The sequence below is a fragment of the Triticum aestivum genome, chromosome 5A (genome assembly GCF_018294505.1).
Source record: "Triticum aestivum cultivar Chinese Spring chromosome 5A, IWGSC CS RefSeq v2.1, whole genome shotgun sequence".
Classification (NCBI taxonomy): domain Eukaryota; kingdom Viridiplantae; phylum Streptophyta; class Magnoliopsida; order Poales; family Poaceae; genus Triticum; species Triticum aestivum.
Window position 1 is genome coordinate 415,177,842 of NC_057806.1, and position 19,884 is coordinate 415,197,725.

Sequence of the window (19,884 nt, forward strand, 5' to 3'; positions counted from 1 at the left end):
TCATGAAATTGGTGATGGAGGATGGTTGATGATGACGACGGTGACGAATCCCCCTCTCCAGAGCCCCGAACGGACTCCAGATCAGCCCTCCCGAGAGGTTTTAGGGCTTGGCGGCGGCTCCGTATCGTAAACGCGATGATTTCTTCTCTCCGATTTTTCTCTCTCCGAAAGCAAATATATAGAGTTGGAGTTGGCATCACAGGGCATCCAGGGGGCCCATGAGGTAGGGGGCGCGCCCTAGAGGGGGGGGGGCCCACCCTCGTGGACAGGGTGTGGGCCCCCTGGTCTTCATCTTTGGTGAGGATTTTTATTATTTTTTCTAAGATGTTCCGTGGAGTTTCAGGTCATTCCGAGAATATTTGTTTTCTGCACATAAAACAACATCATGGCAATTCTGCTGAAAACAGTCTCAGTCCGGGTTAGTTCCATTCAAATCATACAAGTTAGAGTCCAGAACAAGGGCAAAAGTGTTTGGAAAAGTAGATACGATGGAGACATATCAAGGAGCATGATTCTAGTATCTTTAATAGGTTGTGACTGCAGATGGAGCTGCCGCCGTGGAGACCCTTCGGGCGGAACTTGCCCGAGCCAAGGAACAAGCTAGAAAGAGTGATGTGGCCGCTCTAAAGGCGGTCAAAGAGCTGAGAGCCGAATAGGCTGCGTATTGCCAAAGCAAGGAAAAAATAGCCAAGATGGCCATTGAGTTGAAAGATGCCACCGACCGTTACCATCTTCTTGAAAAAGAAAGTCGAGCGAAGGCGGCGGACCTGGAGAAGGCCATGGTAGCAGCCAAGGAAGCCCGCTCTAAAATCAGAGCAGCGAAGGAGGAGCTGCGCCAAGCTAGAGATATCGCGGCTGGGAAGCCCTTTTTGTTGCAGACGAAGTTCGGAGATCCGACGTATGCCCCTCTTGATCAACTATGGAGTTCTGCAGATGCATACATGGATTTGGCAGCCAGTGCTGCTGATGCGGACAAGTACTTCAAGGATCAAAAAGATCGTGAAGTGGAAAGGCTATTCTGGTCACAGTTCCATGTTCCCGTGCATCCGCTGTTGCCGAATGAGCGAATGGCCGAGTGGGCCGAGCTCCATAGGTTGTCCGGGCTTGCCATGAGGTCTGTTGTGGATCATTTGTGGCCGGAAGGGCCAAGGCCGAATAGTTATTTTAGTTTAGTGCAACAGTTCCTTGGTGCTGTGCCGCACATCGACGCTATGAAGAGGTCGGCGTGCATAGAGGGTGCGCGTATGGCACTTTCCCGTGTCAAGACATACTAGGAAGAGATGGAGGCCACCGCTATTGCAACCCAGAGTTCCGCCATAGGCCAAGTATCTGCCGAGCACTACTTTGAAGAAGTCCTTGAAGGCGCTCGTTTAATAGAGGCTCAGTGCTTAAAGAATATTATGTTCTAGTGACATGTATTCCCATTGTAAAAACAATGTTTTATTGAATTATAAAGGTTGTATTTATACTTTTGCCTGGAAGTATTATGATGCCTCCTGTGCGGCCGTTTATGTATATATGTATATAACCTAAAAGTTTGCAGTCGTCGGCTTCAACCCCTGCGCATATAATGCGAGGGTGTTCGCAAAAAACGTGTATTTACACTTGATCCAACGTCTTGGTCCATTAAGGAGGTGGTAGCGCAACGAACGAGGCAATCGGACTATATTGCCTTAACACTTTCACTTAGCCATAGGAGTTTGACGGTGGGACTACTATATAGCCCCTGGTACCTCCACGCTCGTCCGAAGACGGTGCGAGTACGTACATGACTGGGAAACGGCCCTTCGTTAATGCGGAGGAATCCCAAAGATTCCGCTAAGTCATCGAGTGGTTGACCAGTCTCGCGCTTTATCATGACAGTCATTTTTTGGCTTTCTCTACTGAGGTGCTCATCCGGATGAACTAGGGCACAATCGCAGTAGTTCTCCCGATGCCACCTTAGCCGATAGAGCGGAACGTAAGGTAGCAAAACACGGGAGCCAGGCAAACCCAACATTTAACCAAAGACATGATTCGAAGCTGATGCATATAAGGCCAAACTCACGATGCCGAACACTCCCTAAGGTATTCAGTCTTTATAACATATTCCGGGCTAAACAATGCCCTTAATAATAAACCCCAAGTGTCCAGGTACGTGCAGTATTCTGACGTGGCGAAATGCCAATAACGCCAGCATCCTTCTCGATTGTATTGAGTACTCGGAGGATGTGAACAACAAGAGACAGTAAAAAGGTTTACGCAGGGTCTTAATCTGAAAAGAAACCTTTGAGCGGGTCCCTGCTACACGTCTGCGCCTGTGTCTCCGTTGTGTCGTGTCCTGGACGGGTGTAGCACGATTGTCATCTGTAAAAGAGAAGAACTTAGGTGAAAGTTGTCGTGCCAAAAAAATTGGTTATTCTCGATAAACCATTAAAATTCAAGATAAGTCAAGTTGAGCCGAACTAGCCCTGATTGCATGCGGGAAGCCCCTGGTACCGTCTATGAGGGTTTAACCATCAAACCAATCTCAGGTATATCTAGTGATGCGCCGGACTCGTCTAACCGTGTCCGCGGTCTTGATGACCTGTCATTTATTCTGGTTGGTGAGGCCGTCTAGTGCTTAGCTGTTAAAGCCGCCGCACGTTCTTCCGCGCGTAGAGAACGCTCAATATTTCCACTAATTGTGATGGTGCCATGTGGACCAGGCATCTTAAGCTTAAGAGAAGCATAATGTGGTGCCGCATTAAAACGAGCGAAAGATGTTCTTCCGAGTAGTGCTTGATAGCCGCTTCAGAATGGAGCAATGTCGAAGTCTAACTTCTCACTTCGGTAGTTTTCAGATGAACCGAGTACAACCTCTAGTATTAGAGAGCCCGTGGAGCGGGCCTCTAGGCCTGGTATTACTCCCTTGAAGGTAGTATTACTGTGGCTGATTTTTGTCGGGTTTATCCCCATTTTGCGGACTCTGTCCTGATATATCAGATTTAGGCCACTGCCGCCGTCCATAAGGACTCGTGTGAGATGGTATCCGTTTATTATTGGGTCTAACACCAAGGCAGCCAATCCTTCATGCCGGATGCTTGTCGGGTGATCCCTGCGATCAAAAGTGATCGGGCAGGCCAACCAGGGGTTGAACTTAGGGGTGACGGGCTCTACTGCGCATATGTCTCGGAGTGCATGTTTGCTTCTCCTCTTCGTCGTGTGGATCATGTCTGTTTTAACCTCTGGTGGGAATTATTTTATGTCCTCCAGTGCTTTGCTGGCGAGGTTTGTCCTCGTCTTCGCTTGGTGTCTCCCTCCCCTTGTGTTCGGCATTTAGCTTACCGGCCTGCTTGAAGACCCAATATTCTCTGTGGGTGTGATTTGCGGGTTTATCGGGGGTGCCATGAATCTGACATGGTTTGTCTAGAATCTTGTTTAGGCTGGACGGTCCATCTCTGCTGCCTTTGAAAGGCTTTTTCCGCTGACCTGGTCGAGAGCCCCTGAATCCGGCATTTAGCACCGTATTATTTGGGCTATCTTATTTATTTCGACGCTTGCTTTTACTGCGTCGTGGTTTTCCATTGCCATCCCTGACTTCGGAAGTGCTTGGGTCGCTGGTGCTACTGCGGGCTAACCAGTTATCTTCGTCCACGTAAAAGCGGGTCATGAGGCTTGTCAGGGCTGCCATTGTTCTCAATTTTTCTTGGCCGAGGTGTCTGGCGAGCCATCGGACACTGTGCTTGAAAGCTGCTAAGGCTTAGGTGTCCGGGCAGTCGACGATTTGGTTCTTCTTAGTGAGAAACATGTTCCAAAGCTTTCGGGATGACTCTCTGGGCTGTTGAATTATATGACTTAAATCGTCTGCATCCAGAGGTCAGACATAGGTCCCTTGAAAATTATCCCGAAAAGCATCCTCGAGCTCCTCCCAACTTCCAATTGAGTTTTTGGGGAGGCTTTTCAGCCAGTGCCGAGCTGGTCCTTTAAGCTTGAGGGGCAAGTACTTGATGGCGTGGAGATCGTCTCCGCGAGCCATATGGATATGGAGGATAAAGTCCTCAATCCAGACCCAGGGTCTGTGGTCCCGTCGTACGAGTCTATGTTCACTGGTTTGAATCCTTCTGGAAATTCATGGTCCAGCACCTCATCGGTGAAACATATGGGGTGTGTGGCACCCCTGTATTTGGATGTATCATGGCGTTCGGACGATTGTAGTATTAGGTTTTGATTTTGTGCCGGAGCGTGCTTCCTAGATCCATAGATGGATCTGGTCATATTGGATTTTTGGCGCAAGTCCTCACGTAGATTGTGTGTTGACTTATGTGCGGCCTTGTTAGCCGCTCTATCGTGGCCACAAGGTGGTTAATCCGGCCGGTTGGCCATTTTATTTTTCGGCCGTGTGGGCTCTACGGCCTCATCGTCGAATTTGGGTAATAGCTTGTGCTTTGGATAGCTCTTTGTGTGGTAACTTCCACCATACTTTTCTTTGTTGTCGAGCACTTTGTTCCACCTGCTGTTGAGCGTATTTTGTGAGGCCTTAAGCCTTTGCTTCTGCTTCTTTGGACTCCTCGCTGTGGCAATAATCCTTCTGCAGAGGTTCTCTTGTTCCAAGTGCCTTTCCGGGCGGATGTGTGCATCTTTGTCCGGACTGTTTTCCTCCCCAGAGGGGGGTTGATGAGGTTTATCCTCGGCGTCGCCGTGTTCGGACATCGGATCCGTACTATGTTCTCCGTTTGTAGTTTCATCGTGCTCTGCCGCTGGGTCAATGTGGTCGTCGTATCCTCTGGAGTCGACTGGAGTGTTATTTTCTCTTGCGCAGTTATCACTGTTTTTGCCGAGGCGGGATTTTGAGCGGCGCCTATGCAGACGCTTTGCTTGCTTCTCGAGGGAGCTATTCTTCACTGCATCCTGCCGTTCTTCGTCATTGTTTTCTTTGGGTGTATCCACCATGTATATGTCATTTGGTGAAGTGGCTGTCCAGCTCCCTGTGGGCACTGGTTCCTGTTCCTCTCTTGCATCGTCGTCCATGCCGTTAATGTCTTCGGAGTCGAAATCAAGCATGTCGGTTAAATCGTCAACAGAGGCTACTAAGTGGGTAGTGGGTGGGCAGCGAATTTCTTCGTCGTCCGCATCCCATTCTAGCCGGACATAGTTCGGCCAAGGATCCTGACAAGGAGAGAGACCTTAATGAATTTAGCACGTCGCCGAAGGGTGAGTGCTAAAAGATATCCGCGAAGGTGAACTCCATGATCGGCGCCCAATCAGATTCGATAGGCACGGACGTAGGCGGCTCGGAGTCCATGGCTGAAGATGAATCCGGTGGTTCGGCAATATGGATCTCGTGAGGGGTGAAGTTAGTATCCGGCTCCATTGCCACTGAGAGTGCGGCCTCCATGGCGGGGTCTATCCCCCTGTCCTCGGATGGCGCAATTTTCTCCGGATTGAGGGCCGGAGTAGTTGCAGGTGTGATCTCCCAAACACCGTCCGACGGAAGAGTTACGTCATGCTCGCCGTGATTATGCGGCGCACCTGACATGGGCTCGAATCCGTCGAAGATCAAGGCTCCGCGGATGTCGGCAGTGCAGTTTAAGTTTCTGAACCTGACCTGATGGCCAGGGGCGTAGCTCTCGATCTGCTCTAGATGGTCAAGCGATTGGCCCGCAGTGCGAAGCCGCCGAATACGAAGATCTATCTGGGGAGGAAAACCTCACCCCGGACAGCATCGTTACCGATGATCGAAGGAGCCATCAAGCCTTACGGTGACGACACAGTGGAACTCTCAATGAAAGCACCAATGTCGGTGTCAAAACCGGCGGATCTCGGGTAGGGGGTCCCGAACTATGCGTCTAAGGCGGGGGACACGATGTTTACCTAGGTTCGGGCCCTCTCGATGGAGGTAATACCCTACTTCCTGCTTGATTGATCTTGATGATATGAGTATTACAAGAGTTGATCTACCACGAGATCATAGAGGCTAAACCCTAGAAGCTAACCTATGGTATGATTGTTGTTGTCCTATGGACTAAACCCTCCGGTTTATATAGACACCAGAGGGGGCTAGGGTTACACAGAGTCGGTTACAAGGGAGGAGATCTACATATCCGTATTGCCAAGCTTGCCTTCCACGCCAAGGAAAGTCCCATCCGGACACGGGACGAAGTCTTCAATCTTGTATCTTCATAGTCCAACAGTCCGGCCAAAGGATATAGTCCGGCTGTCCGGAGACCCCCTAATCCAGGACTCCCTCAGGCACCCTAGAACACACAAGTTGATTGTTTATCCGTGTGCGGTGCCCCCTCCATAGATTTCCACCTTGGTCATATCGTTGTAGAGCTTAGGTGAAGCCCTGCATCGGTAACTTCATCATCACCGTCATCATGCTATCATGCTGACGAAACTCTCCCTTGAACTCAGCTAGATCTAGAGTTCGTGGGACGTCACTAAGCTGAACGTGTGCAGATCACGGAGGTGTTGTACCATCGGTGCTAGGATCGGTCGGATCGTGAAGGCGTACGACTACATCAACTGCCTTGTCATAACGCTTCCGCTTACGGTCTACGAGGGTACGTGGACAACACTCTCCCCTCTCGTTGCTATGCATCACCTAGATGGATCTTGGGTGTGCGTAGGATTTTTTTGAAATTACTGTGTTTCCCAATAGTGGCATCCGAGCTAGGTCTATGCGTAGATGTTATATGGACGAGTAGAACACAAAGGAGTTGTGGGCGTGGGTATATACATATTTCTTGCCATCACTAGTTGATTCTTGATTCAGCTGCATTGTTGGATGAAGCGGCTCAGACCGACATTACGCGTACGCTTACATGAGACTGGTTCTACCGACGTGCTTCACACACAGGTGGCTAGTGGGTGTCAGTTTCTCCAACTTTAGTTGAATCAGATTCAATGAACAGGGTTCTTTCTGAAGGTAAAAAGCAATCACTATACCGCGTTGTGGTTTTTGATGCGTAGGTAAGAACGGTTCTTGCTCAGCCCATAGCAGCCACGTAAAACTTGCAACAACAAAGTAGAGGACGTCTAACTTGTTTTTGCAGGGCATGTTGTGATGTGATATGGTCAAGATATGATGCTAAATTTTATTGTATGAGATGATCATGTTTTGTAACAGAGTTATCGGCAACTGGTAGGAGCCATATGGTTGTCGCTTTATTGTAGGAAATGCAATCGCCATGTAATTGCTTTAGTTTATCACTAAGCGGTAGCGATAGTTGTAGAAGCAATAGTTGGCAAGACGACAACGATGCTTCGATGGAGATCAAGGTGTCAAGCCGGTGACGATGGTGATCATGATGGTGCTTTGGAGATGGAGATCAAAGGCACAAGATGATGATGGCCATATCATATCACTTATATTGATTGCATGTGATGTTTATCCTTTATGCATCTTATTTTGCTTAGTTCAGTGGTAGCATTATAAGATGATCTCTCACTAAATTTTAAGGTACAAGTGTTCTCCTTGAGTATGCACCGTTGCTACAGTTCGTCGTGCCGAGACACCACGTGATGATCGGGTGTGATAAGCTCTACCTTCACATACAGCGGGTGCAAGCGAGTTTTACACACGCAGAATACTCGGGTTAAACTTGACGAGCCTAGCATATGCAGATATGGCCTTGGAACACTGAGACCGAAAGGTCGAGCATGAATCATATATTAGATATGATCAATAAAGTGATGTTCACCATTGAAAACTACTCCATCTCATGTGATGATCGGACATAGTTTAGTTGATATGGATCACGTGACCACTTAGATGATTAGAGGGATGTCTATCTAAGTGGGAGTTCTTAAGTAATATGATTAATTAAACTTTAGTTTATCATGAACTTAGTACCTAATAGTATTTTGCATGTCCATGTTATTGTAGATAGATGGCATGTGCTGTTGTTCCATTGAATTTTAATGCGTTCTAAAGAAAGCTAAGTTGAAAGATGATGGTAGCAATTACACAGACTGGGTCCATAACTTGACGATTATCCTCATTGCTGCACAGAAGAATTGCGTCCTGGAAGCACCGCTAGGTGACAAACCCGTTGCAGGAGCAACACCAGATGTTATGAACGTCTGGCAGAGCAAAGCTGATGACTACTCGATAGTTCGGTGTGCCATGCTTTACGGCATAGAACCGGGACTTCAACGACGTTTTGAACATCGTGGAGCATATGAGATGTTCCAGGAGTTGAAGTTAATATTTCAAGCAAATGCCCGGATTAAGAGATATGAAGTCTCCAATAAGTTCTATAGCTGCAAGATGGAGGAGAATAGTTCTGTCAGTGAACATATACTCAGAATGTCTGGGTACCACAACCACTTGACTCAACTGGGAGTTAATCTTCTTAACGATAGTGTCATTGACAGAGTTCTTCAATCACTGCCACCAAGCTACAAGAGCTTCGTGATGAACTATAATATGCAAGGGATGGATAAGACGATTCCTAAGCTCTTTGCAATGCTAAAGCCTGCGGAGGTAGAAATCAAGAAGGAGCATCAAGTGTTGATGGTCAACAAGACCACCAGTTTGAAGAAAAAGGGTAAAGGGAAGAAGGGGAACTTCAAGAAGAACGGCAAGCAAGTTGCTGCTCAAGTGAAGAAGCCCAAGTCTGGACCTAAGCCTGAGACTGAGTACTTCTACTACAAAGGGACTGGTCACTGGAAGCGGAACTGCCCCAAGTATTTGGTGGAGAAGAAGGATGGCAAAGTGGAAGGTATATTTGATATACATGTTATTGATGTATACCTTACTAATGCTCGCATTAGTGCCTGGTTATTTGATATTGGTTCAGTTGCTAACATTTGCAACTCAAAATAGGGGCTACGGATTAAGCGAAGATTGGCTAAGGACGAGGTGATGATGCATGTGGGAAATGGTTCCAAAGTCGATGTGATCGTCGTCGGCATGCTACCTATACATCTACCTTCGGGATTAGTTTTATACCTGAATAATTGTTATTTTGTGCCAACGTTAAGCATGAACATTATATCTGGATCTTGTTTGATGCGAGACGGTTATTCATTTAAATCAGAGAATAATGGTTGTTCTATTTATATGAGTAATATCTTTTATGGTCATGCACCCTTGATGAGTGGTCTATTTTTACTAAATCTTGATAGTAGTGATACACATATTCATAGTATTGAAACCAAAATATATAAGTTTAATAATGATAGTGAAACTTATTTGTGGCACTGCCGTTTAGGTCATATTAGTGTAAAGTGCATGAAGAAACTCCATGTTGATGGGCTTTTTGGAATTACTTGATGCTTGCGAACCATGCCTCATGGGCAAGATGACTAAGTGTAACACCCCGGATATGACTTTCCCAATTTGTACTCCAACTCTTGCCGTTTCCTGCGTTAAGTTACTTTATTTTTCTCGGGTTCGGGTTTTTGTCTCCGTGTGTTGTTGTCGTTGTCATGCATCTCATATCATGTCATCATGTGCATTGCATTTGCATACGTGTTCATCTCATGCATTCGAGCATTTTCCCCGTTGTCCCTTTCGCATTCTGGCGCTTCGTTCTCCTCCGGTGGTCATTTCTAGCTTTCTTTCGTGTGTGAGGATTAAACATTTCCGGATTGGACCGAGACTTGCCAAGCGGCCTTGGTTTACTACCGGTAGACCGCCTGTCAAGTTTCGTATCATTTGGACTTCGTTTGATACTCCAACGGTTAACCGAGGGACCGAAAAGGCCTCATGTGTGTTGCAGCCCAACACCCCTCCAATTTGGCCCAAAACCCACCAAAACCATCTCCATCATCTAGAGCGTTCGATCACGATCGCGTGGCCGAAAACCGCACCTCATTTGGACTCTCCTAGCTCCCTCTATGTATAAATATGCATCTCCCCCAAAAATCCCGGATCCATTCCTACCCTAACCTAGCTCCCCATCTCTCTGCATGCCGGACATCGCCGCCGCCACAACCGGAGGCCAACACGTGGCGCGGGAGCCCCACATCACCGCCGCCGCCGAGGCCCGCCCGGCCCGCTCGGGGCCCCCGCGGCCCAACCGCCGAACGCCGCCGCCTGCCTCTTCCTCCGCCCGAGCCGGTGAGCTCCTCCCGCCTCACCTCGCTGCGCCGCCGACCGTGACGACGCCACCACGCCTCCTCGTCGCCGGCGCCCACCTCGCCGCTCGGGTCGCCGCCGACGACCATCGTCGCCCCCTCATGCTCCCTTCGTCCTCCGGCGAGTCCTCCTCCGGCCCGCGGCCACCTCGCCTCTCCGGTCGCCGTCGTCCTTGTTAACTCCGGCGAGAGCGCCGCTGCCTCGAAGTCCGTGCACCGGATCTGGATCTGGGATATTTTCTCGTTCGGGTTGACTTTTTGCCCGAAACCCTAATCCATGTGCTCCTGTTCATCGCATCGTAACTTTGCATCCGTAGCTTCGATTTGGGCATATAGCATATCAAAATGTTCGCCTCAGAGAGTACATCATTTCATTCCATTGCATCATTTTCATTTGAGTTCATCTTGATGCCCGAAATGCTGTTAGAAGAGGGCTACTTGAGATTTTTGTCAGATCTGCTACTCCATTTAGATATTTGTCATTTTTGCCATGATTAATGTGTGCATGATATGCCCTTGAGCTCTACATATTTTTTGTTAAGGGTTTTGCCATCTTTCTAGAGGTGCAACCCATGTATTTTTGTGATGTGTGTGGTGACTAGCACAAGATTGCAAAGTGAGGCACTTGGTAATTCTGATTTCAGGGACTTAGCATTTCCACCAAGTCCTTGAGTTGTTTATCTCTTTATGCGATATGTTCATGTTGTTTCCTAGTGATCCGTGCCTCTTTTGAGGATGATCAGTAAGGATGTTTTGTTAATCTTGTAGTGCTTTATCCATCCATGTCCTTGTTTGCAATTATGGAGCACCCTAGCTTGAGTCAATCGAGCTCTACTTTTGCTACTTCGTGAATCTGGGCAGATTGTCTACTTGTTAGCGATTTTGCCGATGATGTTGTAGTTGATCCATGCATGATATGTTATTGTTCTTGCCATGTCTAGCTTGCATTTTGTGTATTATTGATGGATGTATGCTTAGTTTGTCATGAATTGCTCCGTAGTGAGTGCATCGAGCTCGTAAACATGCCTACTTGATATCTGTTTTCAGCATGCTCCAGTTTTCACTAAGTCTGAGAACTGATTATGTTTTTGCCATGTTCACATGCTTGCAATTGTATTTTATGATCCCTTTTGGCTCAAGGTCACTAAGGGACTTTCGTTAAGCTCTTTGAGTAGCTTCATGCCATGTTTTACTTTGCCATGTTCCGATCCTGCAGCATATAGTTTTGTTGCTCCGAAGTGTGCTACCTGATCTGAAATTCCAGACAAGTGTTAATTTCACTAAGTCTGAGATCTGTTTACCATACGCATTTTTGCCATGCTTGTTTGAACCTGTTAATGGATGAATTGGCCGTATCTCAGTGCTAGACTTTTGTTAAGCATCATGAATGCATCCCTGCCATGTATTTTGTTGTCATGTTTGGATGCTGTAGCATGTTCATCTCATTGCATTTAGATGGCTACTTGCTGTAAATCGCAGACCGGTGTCATATTTGAATCACTTGCCATTTCCAAACCGTAACTCCGATTCTGGCGTTCTTCATATGTTTTCAAGCGATTTCATCTCATCTTTCCAGTGGCACACTTGGATTTCCATGTTGAGGCCAGGTTCATGCATTCCTTATCAAATCTTGCATATGCATCCCGCATCGCATCCCGCATAGCATACCATCTTTGCATCATATTGTTTGAGCTTTGCACGTGGTTGATTGTGTTCCGTTTGCTTGTTTGTCTTGTTTGGGTAGAGCCGGGAGAGGAGTTCGCTAACGAGGAGCCCGTTGAGTTTTCTTTCGTGGATCCAGTCAACTCTGACAGCTTTGCAGGCAAGACGATCATACCCTCGAAATCACTACTATCTTTGCTATGCTAGATTGCTCGCTCTTTTGCTATGCCAATGCTACGATGCCTACCACTTGCTTCCAAGCCTCCCTAATTGCCATGTCAAACCTCTAACCCACCATGTCCTAGCAAACTGTTGTTTGGCTATGTTACCGCTTTGCTCAGCCCCTCTTATAGCATTGTTAGTTGCAGGTGAAGATTGGAGGCCGTTCCTTGTTGGAACATTTTTTTACTTGTTGGGATATCATTATATTATCTTGTTATCTTAATGCATCTATACACTTGGTAAAGGGTGGAAGGCTCGGGCTCTAGCCTAGTGTTTTGTTCCACTCTTGCCGCCCTAGTTTCCGTCATATCGGTGTTATGTTCCCGGATTTTGCGTTCCTTACGCGGTTGGGTTATAATGGGAACCCCTTGATAGTTTGTCTTGATTAAAGATTTTCCAGCAATGCCCAACCTTGGTTTTACCATTTGCCACCTAGCCTTTTTTCCCTTGGGTTTTCAGAGCCTGAGGGTCATCTTATTTTAAACCCCCCCGGGCCAGTGTTCCTCTGTGTGTTGGTCCAACTCGTCAGCCGTCGGTGGCTACCAGGGGCAACTCTGGGCTGGCCTACCGGAAGTTTAGACAATCTGAGTGTGCCCTGAGAAAGAGATATGTGCAGCTCCTATCGGGATTTGTTGGCACATTCGGGCGGTGTTGCTAGTCTTGTTTTAACCTGTCGAAGTGTCTTGAAGAACTGAGGTACCGAGTCTGATCGGAACGTCTCGGGAGGAGGTCTATTCCTTCGTTGACCGTGAGAGCTTGTCATGGGCTAAGTTGGGACTCCCCTGCAGGGATTTGAACTTTCGAAAGCCGTGCCCGCGGTTATGGGCAGATGGGAATTTGTTAATGTTCGGTTGTAGATAACTTGAACCTTAACTTAATTAAAATGAATCAACGGTGTGAGTTACCGTGACGGCCCCTTCTTGGCGGAGTCCGGGAAGTGGACACGGTGTTGGAGTAATGCTTGCGTAGGTTGTCCTCTAGTTTCTCGCTCGCGCTTTGCCTCCTCTTCTCGCTCTCTTTTGCGAACAGGATAGCCACCATATATGCTAGTCGCTTGCTGCAGCTCCACATATATTTTTACCTTGCCTTATCTATAAGCTTAAATAGTTTTGATCGCGAGGGTGCGAGATTTGTGAGTCCCTGTGGCTCACAGATTACTATTACACCAGATGCAGGGCCTGATGATTCCGCTCCAGGTGACGCGCTCGAGCTCAAGTGGGAGTTCGACGAGGACTCTCAATGTTACTATGTTTCCTTTCCTGATGATCAGTAGTGGCGCCCAGTTGGGGGTGATCGGGACCGTGTCGCATGTTGGGTTATCTTTTATTTTGGCGCCGTAGTCGGGCTATGAGTGTTTGGATGATGTAATGTTATTTATGTACCTTGATTGACGTGGCGAGTGTAAGCCAACTATGTTATTTCCCCTTTATTATTATATTACATGGGATGTTGTAAAGATTACCTTACTTGCGACATATGCCTTCAATGCGATTATGTCTCTAAGTCGTGCCTCGACACGTGGGAGCTATAGTCGCATCGAGGGTGTTACAAGTTGGTAGCAGAGCCTTCCCTGACCTTAGGAGCCCCATTGCTTGATCGTTCTTAGCAGCCGAGTTGTGTCTAGAAAAATGTTTTGAGTCATTTAGGAATTATATATCGGAGAGTTTAGGAATTCTTTTTACTTCCCAGTCTCCTCATCGCTCTGGTAAGGCATCCTGACGTAGAGTTTTGACTCTCCTCTTCTCAAATTTCACTAAAAAAAATTTAGGATCATGCGGGTATCTTGGAATCGTTCTGATGGTTTTATGATGAGAACATTGTCTTGGTGCCTCCTGTCAGGGGTTTTGTGGAAGTGTCCCGGGGAGTTGAGCTCTGAGGTGTTGTCATCATAATTTTATCGTTGCAGCTCTGGAATACCTGAGTTTAGTACGCCGACATCGAAAATCTCTTTTATGCAGTTCGTTGGTGAGATAACCTCGACGCCACCCAGTACTGGGGCGGGAGTTCGGGAGTATCGCCATAACTTGTATAAAGGATGCTTTTCGAAGGTTGAGGTAGATGGTTTCCGAAGTTTTTCTCGGTTATGTGTTGAAGGATGGATACAGCTGGATGTAGGATTTGCTAGTTTGGGTGAGATATTATGCTTCCCCTGTATCCCCAACACCTGATTGCATAACCAGAAAGGTTCGGGAGTTTCATAGGTGGGAATTCTAGTAGCTCTAGTTCTTCTTCCACGGATATTTGGTTTGAGATTGGGATTTCTTACCGATTATTCGTTCTTGATCCGTACCTTGTTGATTTATTTCTCTACCTAAATTCTAAGTGGCTTCTCAATTTATGGATATGTGACCAATTCAAGAGGAATGCATTCGTTCATTTTGTTCGGATGTGAAGACTTTATGTTGCAATTTTCATTCTGTTGGATTCAGCTTCATTTTATCTGTCAATGTGCTAACGGTGGTCAACCTCTTCAGGATGGCTCCCGCTAAGAGCACCAATCAGAATCAAAATCAAGATCCGCCACCACCTCCACCTCCTCCGGAGGCATGGCAAGCTGTGATGGCCGCAACCAATGCAAACACACGGTTGATCATGCAAATTCTCCAAGAGCGCAATCAAGGCAACCAAGGGAACCAAGGCAACAATCAGAATCACTCTGCTACACTCAACCAGTTCCTTGCTAACGGGCCAAAGACTTTCAGCAATTGTGTTGAGGCAACCGATGCTGATGATTGGCTTGTGGATTTGTGCAAGCATTTCGAGTGCAGTAACGTCAGGCCTGAGGACTTCGTCAAGTTCGCTTCCTTCCAACTCAAAGATCAAGCCGCAGAATGGTTCCAGCAGTACAAGGACTCCAGAGGTGAGCGTGTTATCACTTGGGATGAATTCCATCAAGATATCAGAGCTCACCATATCCCTCAGAGCGTGGTTGAAAGCAAGCGTGAGGAATTCCGCAACCTGAAGCAAGGCTCTTTGTCTGTCTATGACTACAACAAGTTGTTCCAGAAGCTCGCCCGCTTTGCCAAGAAGGACGTACCTGATTAGAAGAGCATGATATACCAGTTCAGGGGTGGTCTCAGAGAAGAAATTCAGCTAGCTTTTGTTCTCTTTGAGCCCGCGAGGTACGATGAGTTCTACAACATGGCATTGAAGCAAGAGGCCGCTCAACTGAGGTGTGATGCTTCGAAGAAGCGAGTCAGAGACACTACTCCTTCTTCCTCTACTCAAGTGGCCAAGCAGCAGAAGTATTGGCTTCCTCCTCCTCCGTTTCGTCAGCCGTATCAGCAGAAGTGCAAAGGTGGCAGTGGTTCTTCCCACCCACCCAACCCTGGCTTTCAGAACAAGACTTCGTCTCAACCTCCAAGATCGAGTGCTCCGTATCACCGTCCGCTTTCAGAGGTCACGTGCAACAAGTGCCAACAGAAGGGTCACTATGCCAACAAGTGTTTCAACCAGAGGCATCTTCCTCCTCCTCCTCCTGTCAGATCGGCAAGTACAGCTGTGGTCAAGCATAACCCCAAGTACGCCAAGGTCAATATGGTGAATGCAGCTTAGGCAGAGGATTCATCAGATGTCATCATGGGTAACCTTCCTGTTTAACGATGTTCCCGCAAAAGTTCTTTTTAACACTGGTGCATCGCATTGTTTTATCTCGAGACCTTTTGCATCTAAGCATGGGTGCTTTTCTCAAGTTATACATAAGCCATTAGCAGTTGTCTCTCCGGGCAGATGTTTGCTCGCTAACTACGAGGTTCCGGATATTTCTATCTCGATGGGTGATTTCAAGTTTCTGGCTTCTCCAATGATCCTTGGTAACTCGGATATTGATCTTATTCTCGGAATGGATTGGCTTTCTAAGCACAAGGCTCAGCTTGATTGTGCAGCCAGGCAGATTCAATTGACTCATTCATCTGAGGATGTAATTGTCTTTGCTGCTCGGGATAATACTATCCGTCTGTTTTCTCTCAATGAGAAGGGTGAACTGGATGCTATCTCGCAGATTCCAGTCGTTTGCGAATATCAAGATGTCTTTCTAGAAGAGCTTCCAGGAATGCCTCCGCACTGGCCAGTTGAATTCGTCGTTGATCTTGATCCCGACACGGAACCTGTGTGCAAGCGTCCTTACAAGCTAGGACCTGAAGAGTTGAAGGAGCTGAAGAAGCAACTCGATATTCAAGAGAGAATGGGTCTCATCCGGCCTAGTTCTTCTCCGTGGGTTGTGGTGTTCTTTTTGTGAAGAAGAAGGATGGAACGGACCGACTTTGTGTTGATTACCGTCCATTGAACAAGAAGAGCATCAAGAACAAATACCCACTTCCCAACATCAACGAGCTGTTCGAACAACTCAAAGGTGCCCAAGTATTCTCCAAGCTTGATCTCTGTATGGGTTATCATCAGATTTGAATCCGTGAGCAAGATATTCCCAAGACGACTTTCAGGACAAGCTATGGTTCATATGAATACACTATCATGTCTTTTGGCCTCGTCAACGCTCCTCCGACTTTCTCTCGCATGATGAACTTCATCTTCAACGCCTACACCAATGACTTTGTTTTGGTCTATCTCGACGACATTCTGGTTTTCTCGAAGAACAAGGAAGATCATGCCAAGCACTTGCGTTTGGTACTCGATAAGTTGAGGGAACACAAGTTCTACGCCAAGTTCTCCAAGTGTGAATTTTGGCTCGATGAGGTTCTTTATCTTGGTCATATCATCTCTGCCAAGGGCATTGCCGTGAATCCTGGGAAGGTGTCTGCAATTGTGAATTGGGAACCTCCTCAGAACGTGAAGCAACTCCGTAGCTTCCTCGGTCTCGCAAGCTACTATCGAAGATTCGTTGAAAACTTTTCTAAGATCGCGAAGCCTCTCTCAAATCTTCTCCAGAAGCATGTCAAGTACGTTTGGTCTCCGAAGTGTGACATTGCTTTCAACACTTTGAAAGAGAAATTGATCACTGCTCTAGTTCTGACTCCGCTTGATGAACCCAAGCCGTACGAGGTCTTTTGTGATGCCTCTCTCCAAGGTCTTGGCGCAGTGTTGATGCAAGAGAAGAAAGTTGTTGCTTATACCTCCCGCGAGTTGAAGCCTAATGAGAAGAACTACCCCACTCATGATCTCGAGTTGGTGGCAGTTGTGCATGCTCTTTTGACTTGGAGACATCTCTTATTGGGAAGAAAAGTGGACATTTTCACTGATCACAAGAGTCTCAAGTACATCTTCACTCAGCCTAATCTCAACCTCAGGCAAACTCGATGGGTCGAAATGATTCAAGAGTATAATCCGAGTATCGAGTATACTCCAGGCAAAGCCAATGTGATTGCTGACGCATTGAGCAGGAAGGCTTACTGCAACAGTCTGATTCTCAAGCCTTATCAACCCGAGCTTTGTGAAGCTTTCCGCAAACTTAACCTGCAAGTTGTTCCTCAAGGTTTCCTCGCCAACCTTCAAGTCTCTCCTACCTTGGAAGACCAGATTCGCCAAGCCCAGCTTCTTGATGCTATGGTGAAAAAGGTGAAGATTGGGATTGCCAAGAGTCAACCCAAGTACAAGTGCTACTGCCTTGATGACAAGGACACTCTCTTCTTCGAGGATCGTATTGTTGTACCCAAAGGTGACCTCCGTAAAGTGATCTTGAACGAGGCTCACAATTCTCTCCTGTCCATCCACCCTGGGAGCACTTAGATGTATCAGGACCTCAAGCAGGCTTATTGGTGGACTAGAATGAAGCGCGAGATTGCTCAATTCGTGAATGAATGTGATGTCTGCAGAAGAGTGAAGGCAGAACACCAAAGGCCAGCTAGTCTCCTCCAACCTCTTGCCATTCCAGAATGGAAGTTTGACCACATTGAGATGGACTTAGTGACTGGGTTTCCAAAGTCCAAGCGTGGCAATGATGCTATATTCGTTGTCATCGACAAACTCACCAAAGTGGCTCATTTTCTACCTATCAAAGAGTCGATCACTGCAGCTCAATTGGCGGAACTCTATACCTCTCGGATTGTCTCTCTGCACGGTATTCCTCAAGTGATCTCTTCAGACCGTGGTAGCATCTTTACCTCCAAGTTTTGGGATTCTTTTCAGAAGGCCATGGGCACCAACATCCGCTTCAGCACAGCTTTCCATCCTCAAACTAGCGGTCAAGTCGAGCGTGTCAACCAGATTCTTGAAGATATGCTCGGGGCTTGTGTGATCTCCTTTGGCATGAAGTGGGAGGATTGTCTTCCTTATGCTGAATTCTCCTACAACAACAGTTTTCAAGCAAGTTCGGGCAAGGCCCCATTTGAAATTCTGTATGGCAGGAAGTGCCGTACCCCTCTCAACTGGTCTGAAACCGGTGAACATCAGCTTTTGGGTAATGACTTAATCACAGAGGCAGAGGAAATGTGCAAAGTCATTCGAGATAACCTCAAAGCAGCCCAATCCCATCAGAAGAGCTACTATGATAGTAAGCACCATGATTTGGCTTTCGAGATCGGAGATCATGTTTACCTCCGCGTCTCTCCTATGAAAGGTACTCGTCGCTTCGGTATCAAAGGGAAGCTTGCCCCTAGATAGATGGGACCTTTCAAGATTGTCAGCAAGAGAGGCGATCTCGCCTATCAACTCGAGCTTCCTTCAAACTTTGCAAATGTTCATGATGTGTTCCATGTCTCTCAGCTTCGAAAGTGCTTCAAGACTCCTGACCGCACCGTCAACTTCGAGGAAATTGAGCTCCAAGAAGATCTTTCCTATCATGAGCACCCCGTTGCTATTCTTGAAGAGACTGAACGCAAGACTCACAATAAGTCAATCAAATTCCTCAAAGTCAAGTGGTCACACCATTCCGACCGTGAAGCTACCTGGGAACGCGAGGATCACCTCCCTTCTGAGTACCCGGTGTCCTTTCAGTCCTAGATCTCGGGACGAGATCCTTTCGTAGTGGTGGAGTGTTGTAACACCCCGGATATGACTTTCCCAATTTGTACTCCAACTCTTGCCGTTTCCGGCGTTAAGTTATTTTATTTTTCTCGGGTTCGGGTTTTTGTCTCCGTGTGTTGTTGTTGTTGTTGTTGTTGTTGTCATGCATCTCATATCATGTCATCATGTGCATTGTATTTGCATACGTGTTCATCTCATGCATTCGAGCATTTTCCCCGTTGTCCGTTTCGCATTCCGGCGCTTCGTTCTCCTCTGGTGGTCATTTCTAGCTTTCTTTTGTGTGTGAGGATTAAACATTTCCGGATTGGACCGAGACTTGCTGTCACGACCGGTTTTTCTGGGAAATAAATTTCCAGAAAAGACCGTCGTGCTCATCATCCCCAGGATTACTGTTAGATGATGAGGCTCCATCTTGATACAGAAATTCCAAGCAAAATACAAAATATGCAGTACAAGACCATTCTGGCCTGTGAGTACAACAAATGGTTTCTAGTGGTTGATGACGGAAGCGGGTTGTGAAACATCAGTGTCTATGGGACTCCATTTCCCACGGGAACAGCTGACTAGGTTAATTCCTATCTTCGCGAGGCTGCTATCTCCATTGAGTGGGTTCCGGGGCTGGCATCGCGTCGCTCATCTCCGTGCAAGATAATCTGGCCAAGACAATAGCCAGGGACAAGCCAGTGAGTACTTTGAATGTACTCACAAACATTATGAACACAGGTATAATATAACCATGATGTGCAAAAGAAATATTTTTATGCTCATGACGTCAGTCATAATAGATAAATGAAACTCTGATGCGTGCAAGCAAGTTATTTATAAAATTGCAATAACAAGGTAGTATAAAAACTTATGAAGACGAATAACCAGCAATGCCACAGTCGGGCGTCTGAGCGACGCCACATAAAGGGCTTTAAAAGAAATGCCACAGTTGGGCGTCTGAGCAACGCCACATAAAGGGCTTTAAAAGAAATGCCACAGTCGGGCGTCTGAGCGACGCCACATAAAGGGCTTTAAAAGAAATGCCACAGT